Here is a 13,583-nt window from a genome sequence, read left to right as displayed (position 1 = left end):
TAAGCCATCATCCATAGAGTTTCCTTCTATTTCCTTCCGCAAGGCACTGGGGAACACTGCCAACTCTGCTGAAGATAATTCTGTTGATATTGTGTTGGTTAAACTCCAAACATGTATTGGGTGACACTAGAACATATGTTAATCATAGAGAGAAAATATGAAGCAGACCTCCTCCTTCTGTCTGATCAGGAAGATACATACATACATACTACATACATACATACATACATACATACGTACATAAATAGCTTCAACAATCTTCTTTCTACAAATAATAAGGAGATAATGGGTTACAAAGAGTGATAGATGCTAAAAATCAATAGTTCATAAAAGTGCCATAAAAAGACTCATGAACCCTGAGTAAAGTCTTGGTATGGGTTTAAAAGCTTCATTACTTATTATCAAAGTAAACACATTTTAATTATTGAAAAATTCAAATAAACAGAATAAAATAATGCCTGCAATATAATACCACCATCTAGAGTTACATAGAGTAAAATTTTAGAATTTTTGCATTTTTCCTATCTCCATGTTATTGACTATTACTTTTAAGTAATCTAAAAATTAAAATATTTTTAGTAAAGCTTAAAATTTTTCCAAACGTTTTTATGGAATTATTAAACTCAATATCTTCCCCAAATACAGAGGCCCTCTCTAATTCATAGAGTCTATGTCCATGTTCCCTCATAGACTCCTGAAATGAACAGTACTGACACCCTCTTAGTCAAGATTTGTCTCTATCGATCTTTCTCTGCTCTTTAAATGACAGTTTGTATACAAACTGAGAGAAGATTATTTTCTAATAGAATGATTTTTACTGAATAATCAGCATCCTGTCATGTCAGGGTTAAGTATATTAGTCCCCTGAAAAACAATGTCTGAATCCAGTGAATATTGTCATGCAATTATAGATTTAAAACCCAGAAGCAAATAATCTTGCTATTCTACAAATTTAAGTTGAATGAGGAGAGATTTGGTGGGACAGGTGCCAAAGCTGAAAAAAAAATGTAAAAACCAGATCATAAATGCACTGCCATGTCATGATCTGTAGCGTATCTTTATCCTGCAGGCAATGGAAATTCAATAACTGTTCAATGTAATTGATTTACCCACTTAGGACGAGTTTGCTTCCTTAAGTAAATAAGACTAGTAATAGAATATCTAACAAAGGCCCTTGTAAATATATTCTTTCTTCAGGAAGTGTAACTTATCTTCATGGCTGAAATTAGATGAAGCCTACTGATCTAATTTATTCAGAATTTCTAATGAGTTAATTAATCAAAAAACTTATAGCTACAAAATTTTATATGATGTTCATACATTTTGTATTTATGTATCTTGAAATTCAGTCAAATGCTTTAGATGTAAGCTTTAGATAAGATTCATAGACTTTTCCTTGAATATGGACTTATCCATCATAGTTCAACCTACATCACTTTTGTATAAACCACATCTATAGTTCATAATATATTTGCCCTATTTTTTGTTCATAAGATAGAACAATAACTTTAAAATGTATAACACAGTCCAAAATATATTTTCATGAATTTTTAAACTTTCAAAATTTCTGTGGTAATATCATAGTAATATTTATCTTAGTAACTTACATAATTCTTTTCCGTTTTTCTAGCTTTAATTTCTGTTTTTTCCTTTTATTGAAAGTAGAATCTTTTCTCATAAAACATGCCAAGATTATAGTTCCCTCTACCTCTACTCCTTCTAGTTCATCGCCACAACCCCTCCCTCCAGATCTACTCCCTTTCTGTCTCTCATTAGAATAAACTTTTAAGAAATAACAACTAAAAATATAACATATTAAAAATAAATGAAAAATAAAATAAAATATAAAATGAATAAATATAATAAGATGAAGAAAAAAACTATTATATCAAAGTTGGACAAGGTAACCCAACAGGAGGAAGAGTCCCAAGAGCAGGCACAAGAGTCGAAGATCCACTTGTTCTCACAGTCAGGAGGCCCATGAAAATAGTAAGCTTAATAGCTATAATATATATGCAGAGGACCTGGTGCAGACCCATGTAGGATCTGTCCTTGCTGCTCCAGTCTCTGTGTGTTCATTTGTGTTTTGTTCCTCTGGTGTCTGCCATCCTCTCTGGCTCTTACATTCTCCATTAGATTCTCTGAGCTCTGAGGGGAGGAATTTGATGAAGACCTCCCAAATTTAGACTCTATCTCTGCATATGTCCGGCTGTAGGTCTCTGCATCTGTTCCTATCTGCTGCCAGAGGAAGCCTCTCTGATGATGACTGGATAAGACATTAATTTAATAGTATGGCAGACTATCATTAGTGTAAGTCTCTGGGTTATCCAATCTGATTCATGGTTACCATAGCAGTGTTGTGTATGGGTTCCTTCTTGTGGAATGGGCATGAAGAGAAATCAGACATTTTTTTTGTGGAATATTTATTTGTTTAACTAGGCAAATATGTGTTACATTTATTTATGTTGCATTTGTTTAATTATGTAAAGATGCATTGCTATTTCACCTTGCTTATCTAAGAAACTTGATTGGTCTAATAAAAAGCTGAACAGCCAATAGCTAGGTAGTAGAGGGAGAGGTAGGACTGGCTGGTGGGCAGAGAGAATAAGTAAGAGAAGAGAAGAGAAAAGAAGAAAAGAGAGAATAAGAGGAGGGAGAAAGAGGAAATGCCCAGAGCCAGCCAGTCAGGCAACTGCCAGCCAGCCAGACATGAAGTAAGCATGGAAGTAGGACATACAGATGGAAAGAAAAGTAAAAACCCCCAAGGCAAAATATAGATGAAGAGAAACAGGTTAAATTAAATTATAAGAATTAGCAAGAAATAAGCTAAGGCTGAGCATTCATGATAAGTCTTCTCTGTCTTGAATTGGGGACTGGCAGTCCAAGAAATACTGTTACAGACATTGGTTCGCTACTTCCACAAGTTCATTACTCTAGCATATTTTACAAGCAGGACAGATTGTAGGTCAAAGTTTTTGTGGCTGTGTCAAGCAATGTCCACATTTCTCTTTCAGTAATCTGAAGAATACCTTCTCACACCAAAGACACCACAAATGGGGTCTCAGGCTCCAAGTAGGCACCAGCTAGACTTCTCCAGCTTCAATGAGATTTGTGGATGTTTTACTCAGCAATGGGTCCTGAATGTCATTTTTCAGAGAACAACCCATTGTCTTAGCTTCAGCTTGGTTTATTTGGGGATTTTCATGGGAACTGTTTGACCAACTACTCAATTCAATGCAACTGAGTCCTGCCAATGGGAACCTCACTTGGTGCCAAGAGATGGCCAGTTGTGACTATATATATATATATCTCTTGCTACTGGGAATACTCATTAGGATGACCTTCATAGATTTCAGATAGTTTCCCCTGCATTAGGTTCCTACCCCTCTCCAAAAAGTCCCCAATTCCATCCTTCTCAGTCTGCACTCTCTCCCACTCTCTCATCTCTGCCACTACCTGATCTTCCCTGCTCCCATCTCCACCAGCCCCCAGTTGGTCAATAAAATCTATTCTATTTCCCCCTCTCAAGGAGATACATGTATCCCCTCAATAGCCCTCCTCTTTACCTAACCTCTCTGGGTCTATGGATTGTAGCTTTTTTATCATTAATTTAATGGTTTATAGACATTTATAAATAAATACATACCATTGTAGAATATTAATTGAAGTTGTGTTATATTTGTTTATGCTGTGGAACATTTGTTGAATGATGCAAAGATGTGCTGCATTCTTTTAGGTTGCATTTGTTTAATTCTCTGAAGCTGTGTTACTGTGCCTGCCTAAAACAATTGATTGGCTTAATAAAGAGCTGAATGGCCAATAGCATGACAGAAGAAAGGATAGGCAGGGCTGGCAGGTAGAAAGAATAAACAGGAGGAGAATCTGGTAGGAAAAGATTAAGGATTGAGGAGGAGAAAGGAAGGAGGATTGCAGGAGCCAGCCACCTACTTATACAGCAAGCCATGGAGTAAGAAGTAAAGAAAGGTATAAAGAATGATAAAAGTCCAGAGGCAAAAACCAAACAGGTTTATTTAAGAAAATCTGGCTAGAAGCAAGCCAAGATAAGGCCAGGCATTCATAAAAAAGAATAAGCCTCTATGTGATTTATTTGGGAGCTGGGTGGCAGCCACCCCCCCCCCAGTAGTGGTAAGTTTCTCAGGTCCTGCTTGGCCCCATGGTTCTGCCTGACCCCACAGTCCTGCAGCTGCTTATAAAATAATCACTCAGAGGCTTAATATTATTTACAGTCTGTATGGACTATGACAGGTTTCTTGCTATGTAGCTCTTTCATCTTAAATTAACCCATTTCTATTAATCTATGTTTTGCCATATTTTGGTGGTGTCACCAGTCTGCTGGCATCTTGCTGCTCCTTGGGCAGTGGCTAGCCATCTCCCCATTCTCCTTTCTTCCCTCCATATCTCTGCTTGGATTTTCCACCTGCCCCTAAGCTGCTTTGCCATAGGCCAAAACAGCTTTATTTATTAGCCAATGGGAGCAACACATATTCAAAGCATACAGAAAGGCATCCCATAGCAACCCCCCCTCCCAAAGCCCAAGGAGTAAAGAGTAAAAACAACCAACTGCATGTTGGCATTCCAAAGTGGGCCCGTATTTCCATGTAGGGCCTGAGAAAGCTTTAGGAAAAAAAAAAAAGTATGTCTCCTTTAAGAAATTCTGCCATAGAGCAGAACACTTAAACAGGCTTTTTCATGCTAAGTAGAAACAAAAACTAAGTGAGAAATGCCTGCCACATTCCAGAGCTGGATGGCTGAATGCAGTTTCAGGTAAAATGTACCTCTGACTGGGGAAGAGCTTTAGGCTCGGCTCTTAGGAACCTAAAAGCAGGCAGAGCCAAAGATAGAGCTGTGCAGAGGACACAGCTGAAGCTTAGAAGTTTAAAGTTTGATCACACAGGGAAAAAAAAGAATAGAGATACACAGTAAATGAGGTCCAGAGGGAATAAACCTCTAAACAGGTTCCAATGTGTTTCACAATGTGCTGTGTGTAGGCTTAAGAAAGAAAAGAAAATGGGTATAGACAGTCACAGAAAGAAATAATAGTTTAAAAATATAAATTCTTTAAAGAGAGAGTAAAAGTAACATAAAAGGAAAAAGCCACAAAATGAAGGAAAATACATAGGGAGTCTGGATCCTATAGAGTACTATGTTGATTTTGAATTTTTTGAATGCTAATAATGAGCAAGCAAGAGCTGCTGACAGAGATGGGATTGTGAACTGGACTTCTAAATTGAACCAACCAACCAAGATATCTTAGTGCTTTCTTAAATTTAAAAAAGAAATAAAAAATATATTACTTGGGAAAGAGGTTTTGCTTTCGTTTCCACAGGAAATGAGACACTATGGATTTCTTCCAGGTTGATATGGATCAGGTTTGATCAGGTCTGCCTCATGAGTTTTTCTCATGGACCCCTAAAGATGCCTTCACCCACTGTCAACAGGAAGCAGTCTGGAGAACATGACACCCACATTCACAAGAGATGGTGTAGGTGGTCTCTGTTTTTTGGTGGGTTATGTATGTTTGCTGTCATTTAGGGGAATATAGGAATATAGGATAAAAAGACAACTATTAATCTCAGATATTTTGCATTGGCATGGATTTGGGTATATTAATACAAATTTAAAGTTATTTTTGTTACACTGTATATATGATTCTACTCTTGTTTGGGGTATTGTGCTTATGCAGCTCATTTAAAAATGCAATGTATAATTAAGAAAGGAGGTTAGTAGTTAATCTATAATAATCAAACTCTTAGTCACATTAGGTATGTTTTAGGGTTAAATGGGTATATTTTAGATAAATAGATGATTTTCAAATACTTCAAAGACCTACAGAATATGACATTTAAGCTGTTTAATAAACTAAGGTTTTTCATGACAATGAGATATATCTGTTCCTGGCAGCACCAATTTACTTCAAAAAAGGATGATGGGCATCGAAGAAATTTTATAGGAGTTTGCTTTCATTCTGGCGTAATTAGACATTTTGGCAAGAAACTGCTTTTGCCTTGACTGCTTGACAGCATGCTGTATAAACTGGACATGCAGAATCCACAGAGAAGTGATGGCTGAATTTTGCCAAAACGAGGTGGGATGGTCCTTCAAGATCCCTGCTTCACAGAAGAGTCTGCCAGACATTCTATAGGACACACAGGAAAGTGACTGCTGAATTTTGACAATAGAAGGCAAAACTGTCCTTCAAATTTCCTGCTTTGCTGAAAAGTCTGCCAGATATTCTAGGCCTGTAGACCCAAAGATGGATGTCCCAACATTGCAGAGAAACTTTGGGTGACTGTCTAGGCAGCCAAATGTCTCTGCTGTTAGATTAATATTATATCCTACTTTGGTCTTTGAGGGAGATAAAAACTAAATAGTTAAAGTCATGGTTTACCTTAGTTATGATAGAAAGTAAATTAGATATAAAACTTTGTAATCACTAATAAAAGATAGATAATGGAAGTATTTTCTGTGAATTTGCTAAATATAAATGGACTGAATATTATAATGGTAATTCTTACTTGATAACTTTTTTGCTGTATATAGTCTTACTATGTTAAAGATAAAACCTTTCATTTTTATTTAGACAAAAAGGGGGAAATGTAGTTGATTGTCTTTGTTATTTATTCTTGGGGCATTGTGGTAATGGGGGGCTGTCATTCAACTTCAAAATAAATCATACAGAGGGTTATTCTTTTCTATGAATGCCCAGCCTTAGCTTGGCTTGTTTCTAGCCCACTTTTCTTAAACTATCCCATTTCTCTTTTGCCTCTGGGCTTTCATATTTCTCTATTTTCTATACCTTTCTTTACCTCTTACTCCATGGCTTGCTGTGTAGCTGTGTAGCTGGCTCCTGGAATCTTCCTCTCTTTCTCCTCCTTGGTCCTAGATCTTTTCCTCACAGATTCCTCCTCCTGTTTATTCTCTCTGTCTGCTAGCCCGACTATCCTTTCTCTTGCCATGCTATTGGCCATTCAGCCCTTAATTAGGCCAATCAAGTGTTTTAGAAAGGCAAAGTAACACAGCTTCAGAGAGTTAAAAAAATGCAACATAAAAGAATGCAACACATCTTTGCACCAGTCAACAAATATTCCACAGCATATACAAATGTAACACATCTTTAACTAATAGTCTACCACAATGTTCTGTATTTGTCTTTCTGTGTTTAGATTACCTCACTCAAGGTGATTTTTTTTCAAGTTCCATCCATTTGCCTGCAGATTTCATGATGTCATTTTTTTCCGCAGCTGAGTAATACAACATGTGCAAATGTGCCACATTTTCTTTATCAATTATTCTGTTGAAGAACTTCTAGCATGTTTCCAATTTTAGGATATTATGAATGAAGAAAATGAAATTTTCTAGCATGTTTCCAATTTTAAGATATTATGAAGAAAGCTGCAATGAACACAGATGAGCAAGTGTCCTCTTGTGATAGGACGGAGAGTCCGTTGAGTAGTAATGCTGGATCTTGAGGTAGATCAATTCCCAACTTTCCGAGTAACTGCAATAGTAATTTCCATAGAGGCTGTAGAAGTTTGCACTCCCATGAGCAATGGAGGAGTATTACCCTGGGCACCATGAGCTGCTACTTGTGTAATTGATCGTAGCCGTTCTGACAGGTGTAAGATGAAATCTTGATGTAGTTTGATTAGCATCTCTCTCATGGCTAAGGATGTTGAAAAAAATTTAAGTATTTCACAGCCATTTGAGATTCTACATTGAGAACTATTTATTTGGGTCTGTACTCCATTTTTTAATTGGATTATTTGGGTTTTTCTTTTTTGATATCTTGTTTCTTTAGCTCTTCATATATTTTGGATATTAATCCTCTATTGGATTTGGAGTTGCTATAAGCCTTTTCCCATTCTTTAGGCTGCTTCTTTGTCCAATTGGTGGTGTCCTTTTCCTTACAATACCTTTTTGCTTTCATGAGGTCCCGTTTATTAATTGCTGGTCTCAGTGCCTGCACTGTCAGTGTTTTCTTCAGACAGTTGTCCTTTGTGCCAATGTGTTCAAACTTATTGCCCACGTTCTCTCCTATCAAGTTTAGGGTACCTAGTTTAACGTTGAGGTCTTTGATCCTTCAATACTAAATTTAGCTTAGATTTTAATTTAAAATAAAGTTCACCTTAACAGCAATTATTTAACTGAGGAATTATGTTAATTAGTGAAATTGGCTTAGTCAGGATTTTAAACCATTACAACCAACTCTTAGTATAAATCATGCAAGTGGAAGGAACAGAGAGACAAGCTGGCTGGGGGCTTCAGTTGGTCTGTTTTACAGAGAAAAGAGAAGGGCATTGGCCAGCTTGGCAACCTGCAATTGGAGAACTGTCAAGAAGATCATCAGGAAGATTTCTGAACTCCTCAAAGATGTTGAAAACTCTGATCTTTGTCTATTCAAATCTAAGACATAGGGTCTTGATTTCCCTTCCTTTTTCACAAAAATACACCACTGGGATATCTTCGTTCCAAGGACATAAAAGCTTTCACTACTTAAAAAAAAAATCTTGTTGTTGGTTGTGGGCCCCCAGGCCAGACAAGGAAACGTAGAGTGTTGTTGTCCATAGCTCTCAAAGCATGGCAGCAGTATGACCACTCCCTCCTCAAATTACGTCTGGGCTCACTCAACTCCGCAGAAACAAAGGTGATGTCATGTTAGAGTCAGTTAAGCTTCTGTCTCTGTGCCAGAAAATTAGCTCCTCAGAAATCATGTGACCAGCAGTCTTCCAACTGATATGCCTGGAAAATGTCTGCCTCTACTACAGCCCTCCCTTCCTGCATTCCCTCTTTCTTTTTTTCTTTTTTCTTTTTTTTAACTTTTGCTTTGGTATTTTGGCATTATTAATGTTTGTCTGCCTTCAATCAGGTCAAAATATGAAAATTAGGTGGATACCCTTGTTCTTTGACCCCCGACTCCATGACCCAAGCTATATAAGCCAGTTAATTACTTCAATAATCGAGTTGTCCTCTGACACAGTGTCCAGGGTCATTTCTGCCCCTTGTGTGCACCTCTGCCCAGATTGGCAGTGATAAAAGGCCAATCAGGGATGGGACACCCACAGTTGGTAATGCTAAAAGTTTATCCAACTCCATAGGTGCCATATATATATATATATATATATATATATATATATATATACACATTAAATTGATGATGACTTTAACATATGTCTTATTACTACCATGTGGGACTTTTCCCTCATGTACTTTAATCATTTTAACTCCCTTATATAATTAATGTTTATAAACTACATAGTTTTATTCTTTAGTGACTTAATACCACTTTTTAGGAAAAATATGTAATGAGCCTCAAGAAGATAATACAAAGAGATGCTTTAAGGCAGTTGAGTCTGGGCTGATAGTCCAGTGCATTTCCATTATATGTCCCTGCCTTTCTATACCCTACACACTTCTGCTTTGACTTCAAGAACTGCTTCAGCAAATCGGTCTGCTATGATTGCTCTTTCTTGTTAGGTGACAGGATTTAGAGACTCCTACCACAAAAACCATCAGTTGTGGCTGTGAAGCTCTGTCTAGGAGGCTTAACCAAGGTGGTAAGACCCACTCTGATTATGAGTGGCACCACCCCATGGGCTTGGGTCCAGACTGAATACAAAGGAGAAAGAGGGTAGAACACCAGCGTTTCTCCTCCTCCCATTTCCAGACCTCTACCTTCCTTCTCCCTCATTCTCTTTCTCCCCCTCGTCTTGACTATGGATTCTATATGACTAGATACCCTCTATTCCAGTAATCATTCTTCATCTACCATGGTGGGCTATTATAACCTGACACCATGATCCAGCAAAATTCCTTCTTCTTTAAGTTGTCTTTGTCAGCTGTTTTGACTCATAAACCAAAAAAAAAAAAAAAAAAAAAAAAAAAAAAGTAACAAGCATACTGTTCCTAATCTGGAAGGCAGACAGCTTTAGTCCAACTGGAGGTACACCACACTGTGTGAAAAGGCACAGTGACAAGGGAGTGTTGATCCCTGTTCCAACTCTGCCTCAGACAGAAAAGTTGTAGTAATGGTCATACCCCTTGTGAGCCAGCCTAATTCAAGGAGTTAGACCCATGGAGTCCCAGAAAAACCTATCATATTTAATTTTCTCCATCCTATCATAATCAATTTACCAATGTATTTTGTAGGAACCTCTGCAACTCTTACTGGTTCTGTGAAACCCCTTCAAACTTCTTTAAATAGACTTTAAATGATTGTTTTTTTAAGATCTCAGGTGAATGTATTTTTCTCTTTCCCATCAGGATCCATGTTGAGCAGTTATCAATCTCTAAAGCTTTGCAATAAGATTCTGTAATTTAAAAATATATTTTGTTATTTTTGTTTTCTCCCCACATTATTTATATTCCATTTCAGTCCATTAGAGAGGCAAAAGAAAAGGCACATTGTGTATTTAATAGAAATTAAATAATTTCAATTTTTTTTTTTTTAACTAACATGGTCCTATCGTTTGGACCTGAAATACTACCACTTGACCTAAGTGTTTAATGATATCTCTTAGGGAACACAAAAAGGACCTAAGATGACAAAAAGATATTATAAATTAAGAAGGCCAGCCAAGTGCCTTGTAAGAGAGACAGAGGCAGGATGAATTCAGGAGAAGTGCATGTCTGTAAGTGCTAAGGCTCTACACAGTCAAAGTGACATTGAAATTTAAAACCCAAACAAGAAATCATTAATTTAGATATTACTGGGAAAAGTCAAACCACAGAAATTAACTTAAGTGATCTTGATTATACAACATTGGCTCCTGGGATTTCCTTATTGTTTTTAGTGATATGGATTCTAAATACGCAGCTTTTCCTCTTTCTTAGTTTTTTTTCATTTATTGACTGCAGTATTATAATACAGTCAACATCTGCCTTTAGAGAGCAGGCCCCCATTCTCTCTATCTCTAAAGATTAATTTAATATATTTCCCTCACATAGAGGACACATAGATATTAAACTGATAGAACCAAGTATTACATTTGATGCTAGCCCAGAGGCTGAGAATGATGAACTACAGCGTAGATCTGTCCATTAAAGGGCCAGTTTTAATCTTTGATTGATGTTCAAGTCTATTATTATCGCACTGCTTGAAATAGGAAACATTTAGAGAAAAGCTTAATAACACTCATAAGATAAATTTAATATCCCGGTTAAAGTAAAAGGCACAGGACTAGAGAAATGGATAGGAGTGTACTTATGTCTTATGGAATCCCTGAACTCAATTCCCAGCATTCACTCAGGTGACTTACAACCTCATATAATGGAGAACCCATTGTTTCCATCTGGATTCTGCAGACACTTGCCCTCATATGTACATGTTCCATTACATAGACAAGATGATATAAACTAGAGTCATCTAGAAAGAGGGAACTTCAATCAAAAATATGCCTCCACCAGATTACCTATAAGACATCCTATGGGGCATTCTCTTGATTAACAATTGATATGGGGAGGCCCAGCAAAATAGGGGATGCCACCTCTGGGCAGGTGGCCCTGTCTTGTATAAAAATGCAAGCTGAGCAACTTATGGGAAGCTAACCCGTCAGCAGTGCTTCTCCATGACTTCTGCTTAAATTCCGACCTCTAGGACTCTACTCTGGTGTCCCTTCATGATGAACTGTGATCAGAACATGTAAGCCAAATAACTCTTCTCAAGTTCCTTTTGGTCGTAGTATTTTGGCGTAATAATGGGCAGCAAACTAGAATAGTACATAATTTATAATAAAATGCATTTTCAAAATAAGTAAAATATAGATGCTCATATAAACTGAAAGTGTTATACCATTTGCACGCATTGGGTTACTTTTAAAGAAGTTTCAAACAATATAAAATCAGTGATTTAATACGTAAATGTATTCGTGTGGGATAATTGTGTATACCTAAATGAAAAAGAGAGAGAAGGAAACCCTAGCAGAGTACTGCTCATGGGTTTAAAAACCAAATGGAAATACAAAGATTCATTTATGATTCTTCTTTCTTCTCTTAAGTATTTTTCATGTGATTACAAAATATTAAAATAAAAAAGATTTAGTTAAACATTTTTCAAATTTGGGCTCTCAAGAAGGCTCAGCAGGTGGAAAATTCTAGCCATGCAAGCCTGACAACTTGCAGCAGCCACTGTGGAAGGAGGGAGAGCACCAACTCCTTCAAGTTATCTTGTGATTGCCATACCCATCATACCCATACTGTAGCATGCACACACATCGACACACACACACACACACACACACACACACACACACACACACACAAATTATAATAAAGTAAATTTAAAAGTTAAGTTTCAGAAATTTTAGCTTTCACTGCCCAGATTCTGAAACCTTTATTATGTCATAAACTAGAGGAAAAAACTAGTCAACTGTCAACACATGTCAGGAAAGTGCACGTCTTAACTCAGCTAAGGATCACAATGCATGTGAGATAGTGCTACTATTGTTCCCATTTAAACACTGCAAAACTAAGACATACAAGCAGTTTAAAACTTGTCCAGAGTTATACAGCTAAGAAGTTGTAGAGCTTGATATTCAAACTGTTTACCTCAAAGCCCCATATAGTACAAATGAACAGCCTTGTCTCTAGGCTGCCCATGAAATGCCAATTGTCCAAGAATGGTTCTACATAGCAGAAGTTAATGGCATTAAGCTGTTATTCATAAATTTTGTAAACTTAATTTTTAAAACACTTGAAGAATATTTTATTCTGGCACAAATGGCTCTGTTATTGGGAAGCAAAGAAACCACAAAGAATTTTCCATATCTTTTTATGTAAAGTCCTAACAGGACTTAGGAATTTATAGATTTACCTCTATACTAGCTAAAACAGCCAGTATCTGTTTCTTAAATATTCAGCCAAAGAAGCACTTGAGCTTCTAAGCTTTCTTGTGGTAGGTGCCAAAGCCATGAGTTAAGGAAAGGTTGAGGTCATTTGATCTCCTGTGGAAGAAAGAACAATTGATTGCATGAATTTAGACAACAACGAAGGACATCAAAACATCTTGAAGACACACATTATAATGCCAAATGTTTCCCAATAATAAACACAGTTGCCCCTCAATGAAGAATCACATTGTTAGAATGGTGCCTTTGGTACCGCAGAAGCAATGTGTTTGAACTTGCTGGCTTTAGAATTTTCCCACAACACTTCCTCATCTTTGCATCACTTCACCCAGCATTAATCAAGGCAGAGCTGGGTTTTGACAAGAAAAAGATCTTCCTTTTGCCACTAGTCCTTTCCAGATGATCATATAATTATGGAAAAGGAGATCGCTGTGCTCTGAGGCTAACTGAAACAGTATGTAAATTGTGAATAATCACTAAGGGTGAAAAGAATATACTTTCATTCTGTTTTCAGGTATAAGCGTTCATGATTCTTATCCTAATTCATTCAGTCAAATATACGAGTTTTTCTGCAGGGCATTTTCACAACATCAAAGCAAATTACTCTTTGTTCTTACTTTTTCTTTTGTTTTTGTTTTGCTAATGAGCATAACTCAATACATTACATGTTACTTTATCTGGGAAATTCCTAAAGTTGTTAAAACAGATTTCCAACAAGCC

General features: G+C 36.8%; 1 pseudogene; it reads right to left on the bottom strand.

Moving 5' to 3' along the window:
* Window positions 1–10,855: 10,855 nt before the first annotated feature.
* LOC131897262 (U2 spliceosomal RNA) lies at window positions 10,856–11,035 on the bottom strand (annotated as a pseudogene).
* Between the last annotated feature and the right edge of the window lie 2,548 nt (window positions 11,036–13,583).

The sequence above is a fragment of the Peromyscus eremicus genome, chromosome 20, assembly GCF_949786415.1.
Source record: "Peromyscus eremicus chromosome 20, PerEre_H2_v1, whole genome shotgun sequence".
Classification (NCBI taxonomy): Eukaryota; Metazoa; Chordata; class Mammalia; order Rodentia; family Cricetidae; genus Peromyscus; species Peromyscus eremicus.
This window is presented reverse-complemented; position numbering and strand designations above follow the sequence as displayed.